An 18,957-nucleotide genomic window follows, 5' to 3' on the forward strand; every position below is an offset into this window, starting at 1 on the left:
GCGGTAATCAATCACTGCACATTTCTATCCTCGTTTCCCTATATTACGGCGGCGGCAACGGGCCCTTAAGTGTACTCAGAAAGAGTCCAAAAGCTTAAACAAGACACGCTTCATAAAAAAAGTACTCTTTTCATGACTTGTCTAGATCAGGCAGGACAGGTCCAGACTACGAACCCTTCCGAGCCACCTGCTCTCTAAAACACTTCCTGAGTGTGGAAATTGTCTCAATGTTTACATCTAGTATGAGTTTTTGCAGTTTAACTCTGTGACTTGATGAGGATTGCGTAATGAGAAGTGAACATTTACTTAACTAAACCAAATTGTGTTCATGCAAAATCTCATGCCGCTGCAAGCAGAATTCAAACCTACGCGGAGAAACCCCATTGGATTTCAAGTCCAACGCCTTAACCACTCGGCCATCGCAGCTGCGTGAGTATGATGTCACTGTTGTCGTATACGAGCCATGCGCTACTCATGTCAGGTCGAGACCTAAAAAATAAAGTAACGGAAGGACGGGGCACATACCAGCAGTGCCCTGTTGTCCTCACTTATTTCGCATACTTTCATACAATTAATAAAAATAGCAATATGCATCACTCAAAATGAGTGACAGGGCACAGATGAGCGGTAATCAATCACTGCACATTTCTACCCTCGTTTCTATATATTACGACGGTGGCAACGGGCCCTTAAGTGTACTCAGAAAGAGTCCAAAAGCCTAAACAAGACACGCTTCATAAAAAAAATTACTCATTTCGTAACTTGTCTAGATCAGGCAGGATAGGTCCAGACTACAAACCCTTCCGAGCCACCTGCTCTCTAAAACACTTCCTAGGTGTGGAAATTGTTTTAATGTTTACATCTAGTTTGAGTTTTTGCCATTTAACTCTGTGACTTGATGAGGATTGCGTAACGAGAAGTGAACATTTCCTTAACTAAACCAAATGGTGTTCATGCAAAATCATACTACGCTGCAAGCAGGATTCGAACCTGCGCAGGGAAACCCCATTGGATTTCGAGTCCAACGCCTTAACCACTCAGCCATCGCAGCTGCATGAGTATGATGTCACTGTTGTCGTATACGAGCCATGCTCTGCTCATGTCAGGCGGAGACCAAAAAAATAAAGTAACGGAAGGACGGGGCACGTACCAGCAGTGCCCTGTTGTCCTCGCTTATTTTGCATGCTTTCATACAATTAATAAAAATAGCAACATGCATCACTCAAAGTGAGTGAAAGGGCACAGATGAGTGGTAATCAATCACTGCATGTTTCTACCCACTTTTCCCTATATTACGGCGGTGGTAACAGGCCCTTAAGTGTACTATGAAAGAGTCCAAAAGCCTAAACAAGACATGCATCATAAAAAAAAGTACTCTTTTCATGACTTGTCTAGATCAGGCAGGACAGGTCCAGACTACAAACCCTTCCGAGCCACCAGCTCTCTAAAACACTTCCTGGGTGTGAAAATTGTCTCAATGTTTACATCTAGTTTGAGTTTTTTCCATTTAACTCTGTGACTTGATGAGGATTGCGAACAAGAAGTGAACATTTCCTTAACTAAACCAAATGGTGTTCATGCAAAATCACACTACGCTGCAAGCAGGATTCGAACCTACGCAGGGAAACCCCATTGGATTTCGAGTCCAACGCCTTAACCACTCGGCCATCGCAGCTGCATAAGTATGATGTCACTGTTGTCGTATACGAGCCATACTCTGCTCATGTCAGGCCGAGACCAAAAAATAAAGTAACAGAAGGACGGGGCACGTACCAGCAGTGCCCTGTTGTCCTCACTTATTTTGCATGCTTTCATACAATTAATAAAAATAGCAACATGCATCACTCAAAGTGAGTGAAAGGGCACAGATGAGTGGTAATCAATCATTGCGCATTTCTACCCTCTTTTCCCTATATTACAGAGGTGGTAACGGGCCCTTAAGTGTACTAAGAAAGAGTCCAAAAGCCTAAACAAGACACGCTTCATAAAAAAATAATTACTCTTTTCATGACTTGTCTAGATCATGCAGGACAGGTCCAGACTACGAACTCTTCCGAGGCACCTGCTCTCAAAAAAACACTTCCTGGGTGTGGAAATTGTCTCAATGTTTACATCTAGTTTGAGTTTTTGCCGTTTAACTCTGTGACTTGATGAGGATTGCGTAACAAGAAGTAAACATTTACTTAACTAAACCAAATGGTGTTCATGCAAAATCTCATGACGCTGCAAGCAGGATTCGAACCTACGCGGGGAAACCCCATTGGATTTCAAGTCCAACGCCTTAACCACTCGGCCATCGCAGCTGCGTGAGTATGATGTCACAGTTGTCGTATACGAGCCATTCACTACTCACGTCAGGCCGAGACATAAAAAATAAAGTAACAGAAGGACGGGGCACGTACCAGCAGTGCCCTGTTGTCCTCACTTATTTTGCATGCTTTGATACAATTAATAAAAATAGCAATTCGCATCACTCAAAGTGAGTGACAGGGCACCGATGAGCGGTAATCAATCACTGCACATTTCTATCCTCGTTTCCCTATATTACGGCGGCGGCAACGGGCCCTTAAGTGTACTCAGAAAGAGTCCAAAAGCTTAAACAAGACACGCTTCATAAAAAAAGTACTCTTTTCATGACTTGTCTAGATCAGGCAGGACAGGTCCAGACTACGAACCCTTCCGAGCCACCTGCTCTCTAAAACACTTCCTGAGTGTGGAAATTGTCTCAATGTTTACATCTAGTATGAGTTTTTGCAGTTTAACTCTGTGACTTGATGAGGATTGCGTAATGAGAAGTGAACATTTACTTAACTAAACCAAATTGTGTTCATGCAAAATCTCATGCCGCTGCAAGCAGAATTCAAACCTACGCGGAGAAACCCCATTGGATTTCAAGTCCAACGCCTTAACCACTCGGCCATCGCAGCTGCGTGAGTATGATGTCACTGTTGTCGTATACGAGCCATGCGCTACTCATGTCAGGTCGAGACCTAAAAAATAAAGTAACGGAAGGACGGGGCACATACCAGCAGTGCCCTGTTGTCCTCACTTATTTCGCATACTTTCATACAATTAATAAAAATAGCAATATGCATCACTCAAAATGAGTGACAGGGCACAGATGAGCGGTAATCAACCACTGCACATTTCTACCCTCGTTTCCATATATTACGGCGGTGGCAACGGGCCCTTAAGTGTACTCAGAAAGAGTCCAAAAGCCTAAACAAGACACGCTTCATAAAAAAAATTACTCATTTCGTAACTTGTCTAGATCAGGCAGGATAGGTCCAGACTACAAACCCTTCCGAGCCACCTGCTCTCTAAAACACTTCCTAGGTGTGGAAATTGTTTCAATGTTTACATCTAGTTTGAGTTTTTGCCATTTAACTCTGTGACTTGATGAGGATTGCGTAACGAGAAGTGAACATTTCCTTATCTAAACCAAATGGTGTTCATGCAAAATCACACTACGCTGCAAGCAGGATTCGAACCTGCGCAGGGAAACCCCATTGGATTTCGAGTCCAACGCCTTAACCACTCGGCCATCGCAGCTGCATGCGTATGATGTCACTGTTGTCGTATACGAGCCATGCTCTGCTCATATCAGGCGGAGACCAAAAAAATAAAGTAACGGAAGGACGGGGCACGTACCAGCAGTGCCCTGTTGTCCTTCATTATTTTGCATGCTTTCATACAATTAATAAAAATAGAAACATGCATCACTCAAAGTGAGTGAAAGGGCACAGATGAGTGGTAATCAATCACTGTATGTTTCTACCCACTTTTCCCTATATTACGGCGGTGGTAACAGGCCCTTAAGTATACTAAGAAAGAGTCCAAAAGCCTAAACAAGACAGGCATCATAAAAAAAGTACTCTTTTCATGACTTGTCTAGATCAGGCAGGACAGGTCCAGACTACAAACCCTTCTGAGCCACCAGCTCTCTAAAACACTTCCTGGGTGTGGAAATTGTCTCAATGTTTACATCTAGTTTGAGTTTTTTCCATTTAACTCTGTAACTTGATGAGGATTGTGAACAAGAAGTGAACATTTCCTTAACTAAACCAAATGGTGTTCATGCAAAATCACACTACGCTGCAAGCAGGATTCGAACCTGCGCAGGGAAACCCCATTGGATTTCGAGTCCAACGCCTTAACCACTCGGCCATCGCAGCTGCATGAGTATGATGTCACTGTTGTCGTATACGAGCCATACTCTGCTCATGTCAGGCCGAGACCAAAAAATAAAGTAACAGAAGGACGGGGCACGTACCAGCAGTGCCCTGTTGTCCTCACTTATTTTGCATGCTTTGATACAATTAATAAAAATAGCAATTCGCATCACTCAAAGTGAGTGACAGGGCACCGATGAGCGGTAATCAATCACTGCACATTTCTATCCTCGTTTCCCTATATTACGGCGGCGGCAACGGGCCCTTAAGTGTACTCAGAAAGAGTCCAAAAGCTTAAACAAGACACGCTTCATAAAAAAAGTACTCTTTTCATGACTTGTCTAGATCAGGCAGGACAGGTCCAGACTACGAACCCTTCCGAGCCACCTGCTCTCTAAAACACTTCCTGAGTGTGGAAATTGTCTCAATGTTTACATCTAGTATGAGTTTTTGCAGTTTAACTCTGTGACTTGATGAGGATTGCGTAATGAGAAGTGAACATTTACTTAACTAAACCAAATTGTGTTCATGCAAAATCTCATGCCGCTGCAAGCAGAATTCAAACCTACGCGGAGAAACCCCATTGGATTTCAAGTCCAACGCCTTAACCACTCGGCCATCGCAGCTGCGTGAGTATGATGTCACTGTTGTCGTATACGAGCCATGCGCTACTCATGTCAGGTCGAGACCTAAAAAATAAAGTAACGGAAGGACGGGGCACATACCAGCAGTGCCCTGTTGTCCTCACTTATTTCGCATACTTTCATACAATTAATAAAAATAGCAATATGCATCACTCAAAATGAGTGACAGGGCACAGATGAGCGGTAATCAATCACTGCACATTTCTACCCTCGTTTCTATATATTACGACGGTGGCAACGGGCCCTTAAGTGTACTCAGAAAGAGTCCAAAAGCCTAAACAAGACACGCTTCATTAAAAAAATTACTCATTTCGTAACTTGTCTAGATCAGGCAGGATAGGTCCAGACTACAAACCCTTCCGAGCCACCTGCTCTCTAAAACACTTCCTAGGTGTGGAAATTGTTTTAATGTTTACATCTAGTTTGAGTTTTTGCCATTTAACTCTGTGACTTGATGAGGATTGCGTAACGAGAAGTGAACATTTCCTTAACTAAACCAAATGGTGTTCATGCAAAATCATACTACGCTGCAAGCAGGATTCGAACCTGCGCAGGGAAACCCCATTGGATTTCGAGTCCAACGCCTTAACCACTCAGCCATCGCAGCTGCATGAGTATGATGTCACTGTTGTCGTATACGAGCCATGCTCTGCTCATGTCAGGCGGAGACCAAAAAAATAAAGTAACGGAAGGACGGGGCACGTACCAGCAGTGCCCTGTTGTCCTCGCTTATTTTGCATGCTTTCATACAATTAATAAAAATAGCAACATGCATCACTCAAAGTGAGTGAAAGGGCACAGATGAGTGGTAATCAATCACTGCATGTTTCTACCCACTTTTCCCTATATTACGGCGGTGGTAACAGGCCCTTAAGTGTACTATGAAAGAGTCCAAAAGCCTAAACAAGACATGCATCATAAAAAAAAGTACTCTTTTCATGACTTGTCTAGATCAGGCAGGACAGGTCCAGACTACAAACCCTTCCGAGCCACCAGCTCTCTAAAACACTTCCTGGGTGTGAAAATTGTCTCAATGTTTACATCTAGTTTGAGTTTTTTCCATTTAACTCTGTGACTTGATGAGGATTGCGAACAAGAAGTGAACATTTCCTTAACTAAACCAAATGGTGTTCATGCAAAATCACACTACGCTGCAAGCAGGATTCGAACCTACGCAGGGAAACCCCATTGGATTTCGAGTCCAACGCCTTAACCACTCGGCCATCGCAGCTGCATAAGTATGATGTCACTGTTGTCGTATACGAGCCATACTCTGCTCATGTCAGGCCGAGACCAAAAAATAAAGTAACAGAAGGACGGGGCACGTACCAGCAGTGCCCTGTTGTCCTCACTTATTTTGCATGCTTTCATACAATTAATAAAAATAGCAACATGCATCACTCAAAGTGAGTGAAAGGGCACAGATGAGTGGTAATCAATCATTGCGCATTTCTACCCTCTTTTCCCTATATTACAGAGGTGGTAACGGGCCCTTAAGTGTACTAAGAAAGAGTCCAAAAGCCTAAACAAGACACGCTTCATAAAAAAATAATTACTCTTTTCATGACTTGTCTATATCATGCAGGACAGGTCCAGACTACGAACTCTTCCGAGGCACCTGCTCTCAAAAAAACACTTCCTGGGTGTGGAAATTGTCTCAATGTTTACATCTAGTTTGAGTTTTTGCCGTTTAACTCTGTGACTTGATGAGGATTGCGTAACAAGAAGTAAACATTTACTTAACTAAACCAAATGGTGTTCATGCAAAATCTCATGACGCTGCAAGCAGGATTCGAACCTACGCGGGGAAACCCCATTGGATTTCAAGTCCAACGCCTTAATCACTCGGCCATCGCAGCTGCGTGAGTATGATGTCACAGTTGTCGTATACGAGCCATTCACTACTCACGTCAGGCCGAGACATAAAAAATAAAGTAACAGAAGGACGGGGCACGTACCAGCAGTGCCCTGTTGTCCTCACTTATTTTGCATGCTTTGATACAATTAATAAAAATAGCAATTCGCATCACTCAAAGTGAGTGACAGGGCACCGATGAGCGGTAATCAATCACTGCACATTTCTATCCTCGTTTCCCTATATTACGGCGGCGGCAACGGGCCCTTAAGTGTACTCAGAAAGAGTCCAAAAGCTTAAACAAGACACGCTTCATAAAAAAAGTACTCTTTTCATGACTTGTCTAGATCAGGCAGGACAGGTCCAGACTACGAACCCTTCCGAGCCACCTGCTCTCTAAAACACTTCCTGAGTGTGGAAATTGTCTCAATGTTTACATCTAGTATGAGTTTTTGCAGTTTAACTCTGTGACTTGATGAGGATTGCGTAATGAGAAGTGAACATTTACTTAACTAAACCAAATTGTGTTCATGCAAAATCTCATGCCGCTGCAAGCAGAATTCAAACCTACGCGGAGAAACCCCATTGGATTTCAAGTCCAACGCCTTAACCACTCGGCCATCGCAGCTGCGTGAGTATGATGTCACTGTTGTCGTATACGAGCCATGCGCTACTCATGTCAGGTCGAGACCTAAAAAATAAAGTAACGGAAGGACGGGGCACATACCAGCAGTGCCCTGTTGTCCTCACTTATTTCGCATACTTTCATACAATTGATAAAAATAGCAATATGCATCACTCAAAATGAGTGACAGGGCACAGATGAGCGGTAATCAATCACTGCACATTTCTACCCTCGTTTCTATATATTACGACGGTGGCAACGGGCCCTTAAGTGTACTCAGAAAGAGTCCAAAAGCCTAAACAAGACACGCTTCATAAAAAAAATTACTCATTTCGTAACTTGTCTAGATCAGGCAGGATAGGTCCAGACTACAAACCCTTCCGAGCCACCTGCTCTCTAAAACACTTCCTAGGTGTGGAAATTGTTTTAATGTTTACATCTAGTTTGAGTTTTTGCCATTTAACTCTGTGACTTGATGAGGATTGCGTAACGAGAAGTGAACATTTCCTTAACTAAACCAAATGGTGTTCATGCAAAATCATACTACGCTGCAAGCAGGATTCGAACCTGCGCAGGGAAACCCCATTGGATTTCGAGTCCAACGCCTTAACCACTCAGCCATCGCAGCTGCATGAGTATGATGTCACTGTTGTCGTATACGAGCCATGCTCTGCTCATGTCAGGCGGAGACCAAAAAAATAAAGTAACGGAAGGACGGGGCACGTACCAGCAGTGCCCTGTTGTCCTCGCTTATTTTGCATGCTTTCATACAATTAATAAAAATAGCAACATGCATCACTCAAAGTGAGTGAAAAGGCATAGATGAGTGGTAATCAATCATTGCGCATTTCTACCCTCTTTTCCCTATATTACGGCGGTGGTAACGGGCCCTTAAGTGTAGTCAGAAAGAGTCCAAAAGCCTAAACAAGACACGCTTCATAAAAAAATAATTACTCTTTTCATGACTTGTCTAGATCATGCAGGACAGGTCCAGACTACGAACCCTTCCGAGGCACCTGCTCTCTAAAACACTTCCTGGGTGTGGAAATTGTCTCAATGTTTACATCTAGTTTGAGTTTTTGCCGTTTAACTCTGTGACTTGATGAGGATTGCGTAACAAGAAGTAAACATTTAGTTAACTAAACCAAATGGTGTTCATGCAAAATCTCTTGACGCTGCAAGCAGAATTCGAACTTACGCGGAGAAACCCCATTGGATTTCAAGTCCAACGCCTTAACCACTCGACCATCGCAGCTGCGTGATTATGATGTCACAGTTGTCGTATACTAGCCATGCACTACTCACGTCAGGCCGAGACATAAAAAATAAAGTAACAGAAGGACGGGGCACGTACCAGCAGTGCCCTGTTGTCCTCACTTATTTTGCATGCTTTCATACAATTAATAAAAATAGCAATACGCATCACTCAAAGTGAGTGACAGGGCACCGATGAGCAGTAATCAATCACTGCACATTTCTATCCTCGTTTCCCTATATTACGGCGGTGGCAACGTGCCCTTAAGTGTACTCAGAAAGAGTCCAAAACACTTCCTGGGTGTGGAAATTGTCTCAATGTTTACATCTAGTTTGAGTTTTTGCAGTTTAACTCTGTGACTTGATGAGGATTGCGTAATGAGAAGTGAACATTAACTTAACCTAACCAAATAGTGTTCATGCAAAATCTCATGCCGCTGCAAGCAGGTTTCGAACCTACGTGGGGAAACCCCATTGGATTTCAAGTCCAACGCCTTAACCACTCGGCCATCGCAGCTGCGTGAGTATGATGTCACAGTTGTCGTATACGAGCCATGCACTGCTCACGTCAGGCCGAGACATAAAAAATAAAGTAACAGAAGGACGGGGCACGTACCAGCAGTGCCCTGTTGTCCTCACTTATTTCGCATACTTTCATACAATTAATAAAAATAGCAATACGCATCACTCAAAGTGAGTGACAGGGCACCGATGAGCGGTAATCAATCACTGCACATTTCTATCCTCGTTTCCCTATATTACGGCGGTGGCAACGGGCCCTTAAGTGTACTCAGAAAGAGTCCAAAAGCTTAAAGAAGACACGCTTCATAAAAAAAAGTACTCTTTTCATGACTTGTCTAGATCAGGCAGGACAGGTCCAGACTACAAACCCTTCCGAGCCACCAGCTCTCTAAAACACTTCCTAGGTGTGGAAATTGTTTCAATGTTTACATCTAGTTTGAGTTTTTGCCGTTTAACTCTGTGACTTGATGAGGATTGCGTAACAAGAAGTAAACATTTGCTTAACTAAACCAAATGGTGTTCATGCAAAATCTCATGACGCTGCTAGCACGATTCGAACCTACACGGGGAAACCCCATTGGATTTCAAGTCCAAAGCCTTAACCACTCGGCCATCGCAGCTGCGTGAGTATGATGTCACAGTTGTCGTATACGAGCCATGCACTACTCATGTCAGGCCGAGACATAAAAAATAAAGTAACAGAAGGACGGGGCAAGTACCAGCAGTGCCCTGTTGTCCTCACTTATTTTGCATGCTTTCATACAATTAATAAAAATAGCAATACGCATCACTCAAAGTGAGTGACAGGGCACCGATGAGCGGTAATCAATCACTGCACATTTCTATCCTCGTTTCCCTATATTACGGCGGTGGCAACGGGCCCTTAAGTGTACTCAGAAAGAGTCCAAAAGCTTAAACAAGACACGCTTCATAAAAAAAGTACTCTTTTCATGACTTGTCTAGATCAGGTAGGACAGGTCCAGACTACGAACCCTTCCGAGGCACCTGCTCTCTAAAACACTTCCTGGGTGTGGAAATTGTCTCAATGTTTACATCTAGTATGAGTTTTTGCAGTTTAACTATGTGACTTGATGAGGATTGCGTAATGAGAAGTGAACATTTACTTAACTTAACCAAATGGTGTTCATGCAAAATCTCATGCCGCTGCAAGCAGGATTCGAACCTACGTGGGGAAACCCCATTGGATTTCAAGTCCAACGCCTTAATCACTCGGCCATCGCAGCTGCTTGAGTATAATGTCACTGTTGTCGTATACGAGCCATGCGCTACTCATGTCAGGTCGAGACCTAAAAAATAAAGTAACGGAAGGACGGGGCACATACCAGCAGTGCCCTGTTGTCCTCACTTATTTCGCATACTTTCATACAATTAATAAAAATAGCAATATGCATCACTCAAAATGAGTGACAGGGCACAGATGAGCGGTAATCAATCACTGCACATTTCCACCCTCGTTTCCATATATTACGGCGGTGGCAACGGGCCCTTAAGTGTACTCAGAAAGAGTCCAAAAGCCTAAACAAGACACGCTTCATAAAAAAAAATTACTCATTTCGTAACTTGTCTAGATCAGGCAGGATAGGTCCAGACTACAAACCCTTCCGAGCCACCTGCTCTCTAAAACACTTCCTAGGTGTGGAAATTGTTTCAATGTTTACATCTAGTTTGAGTTTTTGCCGTTTAACTCTGTGACTTGATGAGGATTGCGTAACAAGAAGTAAACATTTACTTAACTAAACCAAATGGTGTTCATGCAAAATCTCATGACGCTGCAAGCAGGATTCGAACCTACGCGGGGAAACCACATTGGATTTCAAGTCCAACGCCTTAACCACTCGGCCATCGCAGCTGCGTGAGTATGATGTCACAGTTGTCGTATACGAGCCATGCACTACTCACGTCAGGCCGAGACATAAAAAATAAAGTAACAAAAGGACGGGGCACGTACCAGCAGTGCCCTGTTGTCTCACTTATTTTGCATGCTTTGATACAATTAATAAAAATAGCAATACGCATCACTCAAAGTGAGTGACAGGGCACCGATGAGCGGTAATCAATCACTGCACATTTCTATCCTCGTTTCCCTATATTACGGCGGTGGCAACGGGCCCTTAAGTGTACTCAGAAAGAGTCCAAAAGCTTAAACAAGACATGCTTCATAAAAAAAGTACTCTTTTCATGACTTGTCTAGATCAGGCAGGACAGGTCCAGACTACGAACCCTTCCGAGCCACCTGCTCTCTAAAACACTTCCTGAGTGTGGAAATTGTCTCAATGTTTACATCTAGTATGAGTTTTTGCAGTTTAACTCTGTGACTTGATGAGGATTGCGTAATGAGAAGTGAACATTTACTTAACTAAACCAAATTGTGTTCATGCAAAATCTCATGCCGCTGCAAGCAGGATTCAAACCTACGCGGAGAAACCCCATTGGATTTCAAGTCCAACGCCTTAACCACTCGGCCATCGCAGCTGCGTGAGTATGATGTCACTGTTGTCGTATACGAGCCATGCGCTACTCATGTCAGGTCGAGACCTAAAAAATAAAGTAACGGAAGGACGGGGCACATACCAGCAGTGCCCTGTTGTCCTCACTTATTTCGCATACTTTCATACAATTAATAAAAATAGCAATATGCATCACTCAAAATGAGTGACAGGGCACAGATGAGCGGTAATCAATCACTGCACATTTCTACCCTCGTTTCTATATATTACGGCGGTGGCAACGGGCCCTTAAGTGTACTCAGAAAGAGTCCAAAAGCCTAAACAAGACACGCTTCATAAAAAAAATTACTCATTTCGTAACTTGTCTAGATCAGGCAGGATAGGTCCAGACTACAAACCCTTCCGAGCCACCTGCTCTCTAAAACACTTCCTAGGTGTGGAAATTGTTTTAATGTTTACATCTAGTTTGAGTTTTTGCCATTTAACTCTGTGACTTGATGAGGATTGCGTAACGAGAAGTGAACATTTCCTTAACTAAACCAAATGGTGTTCATGCAAAATCATACTACGCTGCAAGCAGGATTCGAACCTGCGCAGGGAAACCCCATTGGATTTCGAGTCCAACGCCTTAACCACTCGGCCATCGCAGCTGCATGAGTATGATGTCACTGTTGTCGTATACGAGCCATGCTCTGCTCATGTCAGGCGGAGACCAAAAAAATAAAGTAACGGAAGGACGGGGCACGTACCAGCAGTGCCCTGTTGTCCTCGCTTATTTTGCATGCTTTCTTACAATTAATAAAAATAGCAACATGCATCACTCAAAGTGAGTGAAAGGGCACAGATGAGTGGTAATCAATCACTGCATGTTTCTACCCACTTTTCCCTATATTACGGCGGTGGTAACAGGCCCTTAAGTGTACTAGGAAAGAGTCCAAAAGCCTAAACAAGACATGCATCATAAAAAAAAGTACTCTTTTCATGACTTGTCTAGATCAGGCAGGACAGGTCCAGACTACAAACCCTTCCGAGCCACCAGCTCTCTAAAACACTTCCTGGGTGTGGAAATTGTCTCAATGTTTACATCTAGTTTGAGTTTTTTCCATTTAACTCTGTGACTTGATGAGGATTGCGAACAAGAAGTGAACATTTCCTTAACTAAACCAAATGGTGTTCATGCAAAATCACACTACGCTGCAAGCAGGATTCGAACCTGCGCAGGGAAACCCCATTGGATTTCGAGTCCAACGCCTTAACCACTCGGCCATCGCAGCTGCATGAGTATGATGTCACTGTTGTCGTATACGAGCCATACTCTGCTCATGTCAGGCCGAGACCAAAAAATAAAGTAACAGAAGGACGGGGCACGTACCAGCAGTGCCCTGTTGTCCTCACTTATTTTGCATGCTTTCATACAATTAATAAAAATAGCAACATGCATCACTCAAAGTGAGTGAAAGGGCACAGATGAGTGGTAATCAATCATTGCGCATTTCTACCCTCTTTTCCCTATATTACAGAGGTGGTAACGGGCCCTTAAGTGTACTAAGAAAGAGTCCAAAAGCCTAAACAAGACACGCTTCATAAAAAAATAATTACTCTTTTCATGACTTGTCTAGATCATGCAGGACAGGTCCAGACTACGAACTCTTCCGAGGCACCTGCTCTCTAAAACACTTCCTGGGTGTGGAAATTGTCTCAATGTTTACATCTAGTTTGAGTTTTTGCAGTTTAACTCTGTGACTTGATGAGGATTGCGTAATGAGAAGTGAACATTTACTTAACTTATCCAAATGGTGTTCATGCAAAATCTCATGCCGCTGCAAGCAGGATTCGAACCTACGCGGGGAAACCCCATTGGATTTCAAGTCCAACGCCTTAACCACTCGGCCATCGCAGCTGCGTGAGTATGATGTCACAGTTGTCGTATACGAGCCATGCTCTACTCACGTCAGGCCGAGACATAAAAAATAAAGTAACAGAAGGACGGGGCACGTGCCAGCAGTGCCCTGTTGTCCTCACTTATTTTGCATGCTTTCAGACAATTAATAAAAATAGCAATACGCATCACTCAAAGTGAGTGACACGGCACCGATGAGCGGTAATCAATCACTGCACATTTCTATCCTCGTTTCCCTATATTACGGCGGTGGCAACGGGCCCTTAAGTGTACTCAGAAAGAGTCCAAAAGCTTAAACAAGACATGCTTCATTAAAAAAAGTACTCTTTTCATGACTTGTCTAGATCAGGCAGGACAGGTCCAGACTACGAACCCTTCCGAGCCACCTGCTCTCTAAAACACTTCCTGAGTGTGGAAATTGTCTCAATGTTTACATCTAGTTTGAGTTTTTGCAGTTTAACTCTGTGACTTGATTAGGATTGCGTAATGAGAAGTGAACATTTACTTAACTAAACCAAATGGTGTTCATGCAAAATCTCATGCCGCTGCAAGCAGGATTCAAACCCACGCAGGGAAACCCCATTGGATTTCAAGTCCAACGCCTTAACCACTCGGCCATCGCAGCTGCGTGAGTATGATGTCACTGTTGTCGTATACGAGCCATGCGCTACTCATGTCAGGTCGAGACCTAAAAAATAAAGTAACGGAAGGACGGGGCACATACCAGCAGTGCCCTGTTGTCCTCACTTATTTTGCATACTTTCATACAATTAATAAAAATAGCAATATGCATCACTCAAAATGAGTGACAGGGCACAGATGAGCGGTAATCAACCATTGCACATTTCTACCCTCGTTTCCATATATTACGGCGGTGGCAACGGGCCCTTAAGTGTACTCAGAAAGAGTCCAAAAGCCTAAACAAGACACGCTTCATAAAAAAAATTACTCATTTCGTAACTTGTCTAGATCAGGCAGGATAGGTCCAGACTACAAACGCTTCCGAGCCACCTGCTCTCTAAAACACTTCCTAGGTGTGGAAATTGTTTCAATGTTTACATCTAGTTTGAGTTTTTGCCATTTAACTCTGTGACTTGATGAGGATTGCGCAACGAGAAGTGAACATTTCCTTAACTAAACCAAATGGTGTTCATGCAAAATCACACTACGCTGCAAGCAGGATTCGAACCTGCGCAGGGAAACCCCATTGGATTTCGAGTCCATCGCCTTAACCACTTGGCCATCGCAGCTGCAGGAGTATGATGTCACTGTTGTCGTATACGAGCCATACTCTGCTCATATCAGGCCGAGACCAAAAAATAAAGTAACAGAAGGACGGGGCACGTACCAGCAGTGCCCTGTTGTCCTTCATTATTTTGCATGCTTTCATACAATTAATAAAAATAGCAACATGCATCACTCAAAGTGAGTGAAAGGGCACAGATGAGTGGTAATCAATCACTGCATGTTTCTACCCACTTTTCCCTATATTACGGCGGTGGTAACAGGCCCTTAAGTGTACTAAGAAAGAATCCAAAAGCCTAAACAAGACATGCATCATAAAAAAAAGTACTCTTTTCATGACTTGTCTAGATCAGGCAGGACAGGTCCAGACTACAAACCCTTCTGAGCCACCAGCTCTCTAAAACACTTCCTGGGTGTGGAAATTGTCTCAATGTTTACATCTAGTTTGAGTTTTTTCCATTTAACTCTGTAACTTGATGAGGATTGTGAACAAGAAGTGAACATTTCCTTAACTAAACCAAATGGTGTTCATGCAAAATCACACTACGCTGCAAGCAGGATTCGAACCTGCGCAGGGAAACCCCATTGGATTTCGAGTCCAACTCCTTAACCACTCGGCCATCGCAGCTGCATGAGTATGATGTCACTGTTGTCGTATACGAGCCATACTCTGCTCATGTCAGGCCGAGACCAAAAAATAAAGTAACAGAAGGACGGGGCACGTACCAGCAGTGCCCTGTTGTCCTCACTTATTTTGCATGCTTTCATACAATTAATAAAAATAGCAACATGCATCACTCAAAGTGAGTGAAAAGGCACAGATGAGTGGTAATCATTCATTGCGCATTTCTACCCTCTTTTCCCTATATTACGGCGGTGGTAACGGGCCCTTAAGTGTAGTCAGAAAGAGTCCAAAAGCCTAAACAAGACACGCTTCATAAAAAAATAATTACTCTTTTCATGACTTGTCTAGATCATGCAGGACAGGTCCAGACTACGAACCCTTCCGAGGCACCTGCTCTCTAAAACACTTCCTGGGTGTGGAAATTGTCTCAATGTTTACATCTAGTTTGAGTTTTTGCCGTTTAACTCTGTGACTTGATGAGGGTTGCGTAACAAGAAGTAAACATTTAGTTAACTAAACCAAATGGTGTTCATGCAAAATCTCTTGACGCTGCAAGCAGAATTCGAACTTACGCGGAGAAACCCCATTGGATTTCAAGTCCAACGCCTTAACCACTCGGCCATCGCAGCTGCGTGAGTATGATGTCACAGTTGTCGTATACTAGCCATGCACTACTCACGTCAGGCCGAGACATAAAAAATAAAGTAACAGAAGGACGGGGCACGTACCAGCAGTGCCCTGTTGTCCTCACTTATTTTGCATGCTTTCATACAATTAATAAAAATGGCAATACGCATCACTCAAAGTGAGTGACAGGGCACCGATGAGCGGTAATCAATCACTGCACATTTCTATCCTCGTTTCCCTATATTACGGCGGTGGCAACGTGCCCTTAAGTGTACTAGGAAAGAGTCCAAAACACTTCCTGGGTGTGGAAATTGTCTCAATGTTTACATCTAGTTTGAGTTTTTGCAGTTTAACTCTGTGACTTGATGAGGATTGCGTAATGAGAAGTGAACATTAACTTAACCTAACCAAATAGTGTTCATGCAAAATCTCATGCCGCTGCAAGCAGGTTTCGAACCTACGTGGGGAAACCCCATTGGATTTCAAGTCCAACGCCTTAACCACTCGGCCATCGCAGCTGCATTAGCATGATGTCACAGTTGTCGTATACTAGCCATGCACTGCTCACGTCAGGCCGAGACATAAAAAATAAAGTAACAGAAGGACGGGGCACGTACCAGCAGTGCCCTGTTGTCCTCACTTATTTTGCATGCTTTCATACAATTAATAAAAATAGCAATACGCATCACTCAAAGTGAGTGACAGGGCACCGATGAGCGGTAATCAATCACTGCACATTTCTATCCTCGTTTCCCTATATTACGGCGGTGGCAACGTGCCCTTAAGTGTACTCAGAAAGAGTCCAAAAGCTTAAACAAGACGCGCTTCATAAAAAAAAGTACTCTTTTCATGACTTGTCTAGATCAGGTAGGACAGGTCCAGACTACGAACCCTTCCGAGCCACCTGCTCTCTAAAACACTTCCTGGGTGTGGAAATTGTCTCAATGTTTACATCTAGTTTGAGTTTTTGCAGTTTAACTCTGTGACTTGATGAGGATTGCGTAATGGGAAGTGAACATTAACTTAACTTAACCAAATAGTGTTCATGCAAAATCTCATGCCGCTGCAAGCAGGTTTCGAACCTACGTGGGGAAACCCCATTGGATTTCAAGTCCAACGCCTTAACCACTCGGCCATCGCAGCTGCGTGAGTATGATGTCACTGTTGTCGTATACGAGCCCTGCGCTACTCATGTTAGGTCGAGACCTAAAAAATAAAGTAACGGAAGGACGGGGCACATACCAGCAGTGCCCTGTTGTCCTCACTTATTTCGCATACTTTCATACAATTAATAAAAATAGCAATACGCATCACTCAAAGTGAGTGACAGGGCACCGATGAGCGGTAATCAATCACTGCACATTTCTATCCTCGTTTCCCTATATTACGGCGGCGGCAACGGGCCCTTAAGTGTACTCAGAAAGAGTCCAAAAGCTTAAACAAGACACGCTTCATAAAAAAAGTACTCTTTTCATGACTTGTCTAGATCAGGCAGGACAGGTCCAGACTACAAACCCTTCCGAGCCACCTGCTCTCTAAAACACTTCCTGAGTGTGGAAATTGTCTCAATGTTTACATCTAGTATGAGTTTTTGCAGTTTAACTCTGTGACTTGATGAGGATTGCGTAATGAGAAGTGAACATTTACTTAACTAAACCAAATTGTGTTCATGCAAAATCTCATGCCGCTGCAAGCAGGATTCAAACCTACGCGGAGAAACCCCATTGGATTTCAAGTCCAACGCCTTAACCACTCGGCCATCGCAGCTGCGTGAGTATGATGTCACTGTTGTCTTATACGAGCCATGCGCTACTCATGTCAGGTCGAGACCTAAAAAATAAAGTAACGGAAGGACGGGGCACATACCAGCAGTGCCCTGTTGTCCTCACTTATTTCGCATACCTTCATACAATTAATAAAAATAGCAATATGCATCACTCAAAATGAGTGACAGGGCACAGATGAGCGGTAATCAATCACTGCACATTTCTACCCTCGTTTCTATATATTACGGCGGTGGCAACGGGCCCTTAAGTGTACTCAGAAAGAGTCCAAAAGCCTAAACAAGACACACTTCATAAAAAAAATTACTCATTTCGTAACTTGTCTAGATCAGGCAGGATAGGTCCAGACTACAAACCCTTCCGAGCCACCTGCTCTCTAAAACACTTCCTAGGTGTGGAAATTGTTTTAATGTTTACATCTAGTTTGAGTTTTTGCCATTTAACTCTGTGACTTGATGAGGATTGCGTAACGAGAAGTGAACATTTCCTTAACTAAACCAAATGGTGTTCATGCAAAATCATACTACGCTGCAAGCAGGATTCGAACCTGCGCAGGGAAACCCCATTGGATTTCGAGTCCAACGCCTTAACCACTCGGCCATCGCAGCTGCATGAGTATGATGTCACTGTTGTCGTATACGAGCCATGCTCTGCTCATGTCAGGCGGAGACCAAAAAAATAAAGTAACGGAAGGACGGGGCACGTACCAGCAGTGCCCTGTTGTCCTCGCTTATTTGGCATGCTTTCATACAATTAATAAAAATAGCAATACACATCACTCAAAGTGAGTGACAGGGCACCGATGAGCGGTAATCAATCACTGCACATTTCTACCCTCATTTCCATATATTACGGCGGTGGCAACGGGCCCTTAAGTGTACTCGGAAAGAGTCCAAAAGCCTAAACAAGACACGCTTCATAAAAAAAAATTACTCATTTCGTAACTTGTCTAGATCAGGCAGGATAGGTCCAGACTACAAACCCTTCCGAGGCACCTGCTCTCTAAAACACTTCCTAGGTGTGGAAATTGTTTCAATGTTTACATCTAGTTTGAGTTTTTGCCGTTTAACTCTGTGACTTGATGAGGATTGCGTAACAAGAAGTAAACATTTACTTAACTAAACCAAATGGTGTTCATGCAAAATCTCATGACGCTGCAAGCAGGATTCGAACCTACGCGGGGAAACCCCATTGGATTTCAAGTCCAACGCCTTAACCACTCGGCCATCGCAGCTG

At 43.5% G+C, this 18,957-nt stretch overlaps 21 non-coding genes across 21 annotated transcripts; all 21 read right to left on the bottom strand.

Annotated features, from left to right (window-relative positions):
* Nucleotides 1-969: 969 nt before the first annotated feature.
* On the bottom strand, nt 970-1,051 carry TRNAS-CGA (transfer RNA serine (anticodon CGA)). The gene has a single exon. It is a non-coding gene; the product is annotated as a tRNA-Ser (tRNA).
* Nucleotides 1,052-1,593: 542 nt separating this feature from the next.
* Nucleotides 1,594-1,675, bottom strand: TRNAS-CGA (transfer RNA serine (anticodon CGA)). Its single transcript has one exon. It is a non-coding gene; the product is annotated as a tRNA-Ser (tRNA).
* A 546-nt stretch (nt 1,676-2,221) lies between these two features.
* On the bottom strand, nt 2,222-2,303 carry TRNAS-UGA (transfer RNA serine (anticodon UGA)). Its single transcript has one exon. It is a non-coding gene; the product is annotated as a tRNA-Ser (tRNA).
* A 1,167-nt stretch (nt 2,304-3,470) lies between these two features.
* On the bottom strand, nt 3,471-3,552 carry TRNAS-CGA (transfer RNA serine (anticodon CGA)). Its single transcript has one exon. It is a non-coding gene; the product is annotated as a tRNA-Ser (tRNA).
* A 541-nt stretch (nt 3,553-4,093) lies between these two features.
* On the bottom strand, nt 4,094-4,175 carry TRNAS-CGA (transfer RNA serine (anticodon CGA)). The gene has a single exon. It is a non-coding gene; the product is annotated as a tRNA-Ser (tRNA).
* A 1,166-nt stretch (nt 4,176-5,341) lies between these two features.
* Nucleotides 5,342-5,423, bottom strand: TRNAS-CGA (transfer RNA serine (anticodon CGA)). Its single transcript has one exon. It is a non-coding gene; the product is annotated as a tRNA-Ser (tRNA).
* Nucleotides 5,424-5,965: 542 nt separating this feature from the next.
* On the bottom strand, nt 5,966-6,047 carry TRNAS-CGA (transfer RNA serine (anticodon CGA)). Its single transcript has one exon. It is a non-coding gene; the product is annotated as a tRNA-Ser (tRNA).
* Nucleotides 6,048-6,593: 546 nt separating this feature from the next.
* Nucleotides 6,594-6,675, bottom strand: TRNAS-UGA (transfer RNA serine (anticodon UGA)). Its single transcript has one exon. It is a non-coding gene; the product is annotated as a tRNA-Ser (tRNA).
* A 1,167-nt stretch (nt 6,676-7,842) lies between these two features.
* TRNAS-CGA (transfer RNA serine (anticodon CGA)) lies at nt 7,843-7,924 on the bottom strand. The gene has a single exon. It is a non-coding gene; the product is annotated as a tRNA-Ser (tRNA).
* Nucleotides 7,925-8,985: 1,061 nt separating this feature from the next.
* On the bottom strand, nt 8,986-9,067 carry TRNAS-UGA (transfer RNA serine (anticodon UGA)). Its single transcript has one exon. It is a non-coding gene; the product is annotated as a tRNA-Ser (tRNA).
* Nucleotides 9,068-10,234: 1,167 nt separating this feature from the next.
* On the bottom strand, nt 10,235-10,316 carry TRNAS-UGA (transfer RNA serine (anticodon UGA)). Its single transcript has one exon. It is a non-coding gene; the product is annotated as a tRNA-Ser (tRNA).
* Nucleotides 10,317-10,860: 544 nt separating this feature from the next.
* Nucleotides 10,861-10,942, bottom strand: TRNAS-UGA (transfer RNA serine (anticodon UGA)). The gene has a single exon. It is a non-coding gene; the product is annotated as a tRNA-Ser (tRNA).
* Nucleotides 10,943-12,108: 1,166 nt separating this feature from the next.
* On the bottom strand, nt 12,109-12,190 carry TRNAS-CGA (transfer RNA serine (anticodon CGA)). The gene has a single exon. It is a non-coding gene; the product is annotated as a tRNA-Ser (tRNA).
* Nucleotides 12,191-12,732: 542 nt separating this feature from the next.
* On the bottom strand, nt 12,733-12,814 carry TRNAS-CGA (transfer RNA serine (anticodon CGA)). The gene has a single exon. It is a non-coding gene; the product is annotated as a tRNA-Ser (tRNA).
* Nucleotides 12,815-13,358: 544 nt separating this feature from the next.
* Nucleotides 13,359-13,440, bottom strand: TRNAS-UGA (transfer RNA serine (anticodon UGA)). The gene has a single exon. It is a non-coding gene; the product is annotated as a tRNA-Ser (tRNA).
* Nucleotides 13,441-14,608: 1,168 nt separating this feature from the next.
* On the bottom strand, nt 14,609-14,690 carry TRNAS-CGA (transfer RNA serine (anticodon CGA)). The gene has a single exon. It is a non-coding gene; the product is annotated as a tRNA-Ser (tRNA).
* Nucleotides 14,691-15,231: 541 nt separating this feature from the next.
* On the bottom strand, nt 15,232-15,313 carry TRNAS-CGA (transfer RNA serine (anticodon CGA)). Its single transcript has one exon. It is a non-coding gene; the product is annotated as a tRNA-Ser (tRNA).
* Nucleotides 15,314-16,373: 1,060 nt separating this feature from the next.
* On the bottom strand, nt 16,374-16,455 carry TRNAS-UGA (transfer RNA serine (anticodon UGA)). The gene has a single exon. It is a non-coding gene; the product is annotated as a tRNA-Ser (tRNA).
* Nucleotides 16,456-16,998: 543 nt separating this feature from the next.
* Nucleotides 16,999-17,080, bottom strand: TRNAS-UGA (transfer RNA serine (anticodon UGA)). Its single transcript has one exon. It is a non-coding gene; the product is annotated as a tRNA-Ser (tRNA).
* Nucleotides 17,081-18,247: 1,167 nt separating this feature from the next.
* TRNAS-CGA (transfer RNA serine (anticodon CGA)) lies at nt 18,248-18,329 on the bottom strand. The gene has a single exon. It is a non-coding gene; the product is annotated as a tRNA-Ser (tRNA).
* A 544-nt stretch (nt 18,330-18,873) lies between these two features.
* On the bottom strand, nt 18,874-18,955 carry TRNAS-UGA (transfer RNA serine (anticodon UGA)). The gene has a single exon. It is a non-coding gene; the product is annotated as a tRNA-Ser (tRNA).
* Nucleotides 18,956-18,957: the final 2 nt, after the last annotated feature.

This window comes from Lissotriton vulgaris, chromosome 11 (assembly GCF_964263255.1).
Source record: "Lissotriton vulgaris chromosome 11, aLisVul1.2, whole genome shotgun sequence".
Taxonomy (NCBI): domain Eukaryota; kingdom Metazoa; phylum Chordata; class Amphibia; order Caudata; family Salamandridae; genus Lissotriton; species Lissotriton vulgaris.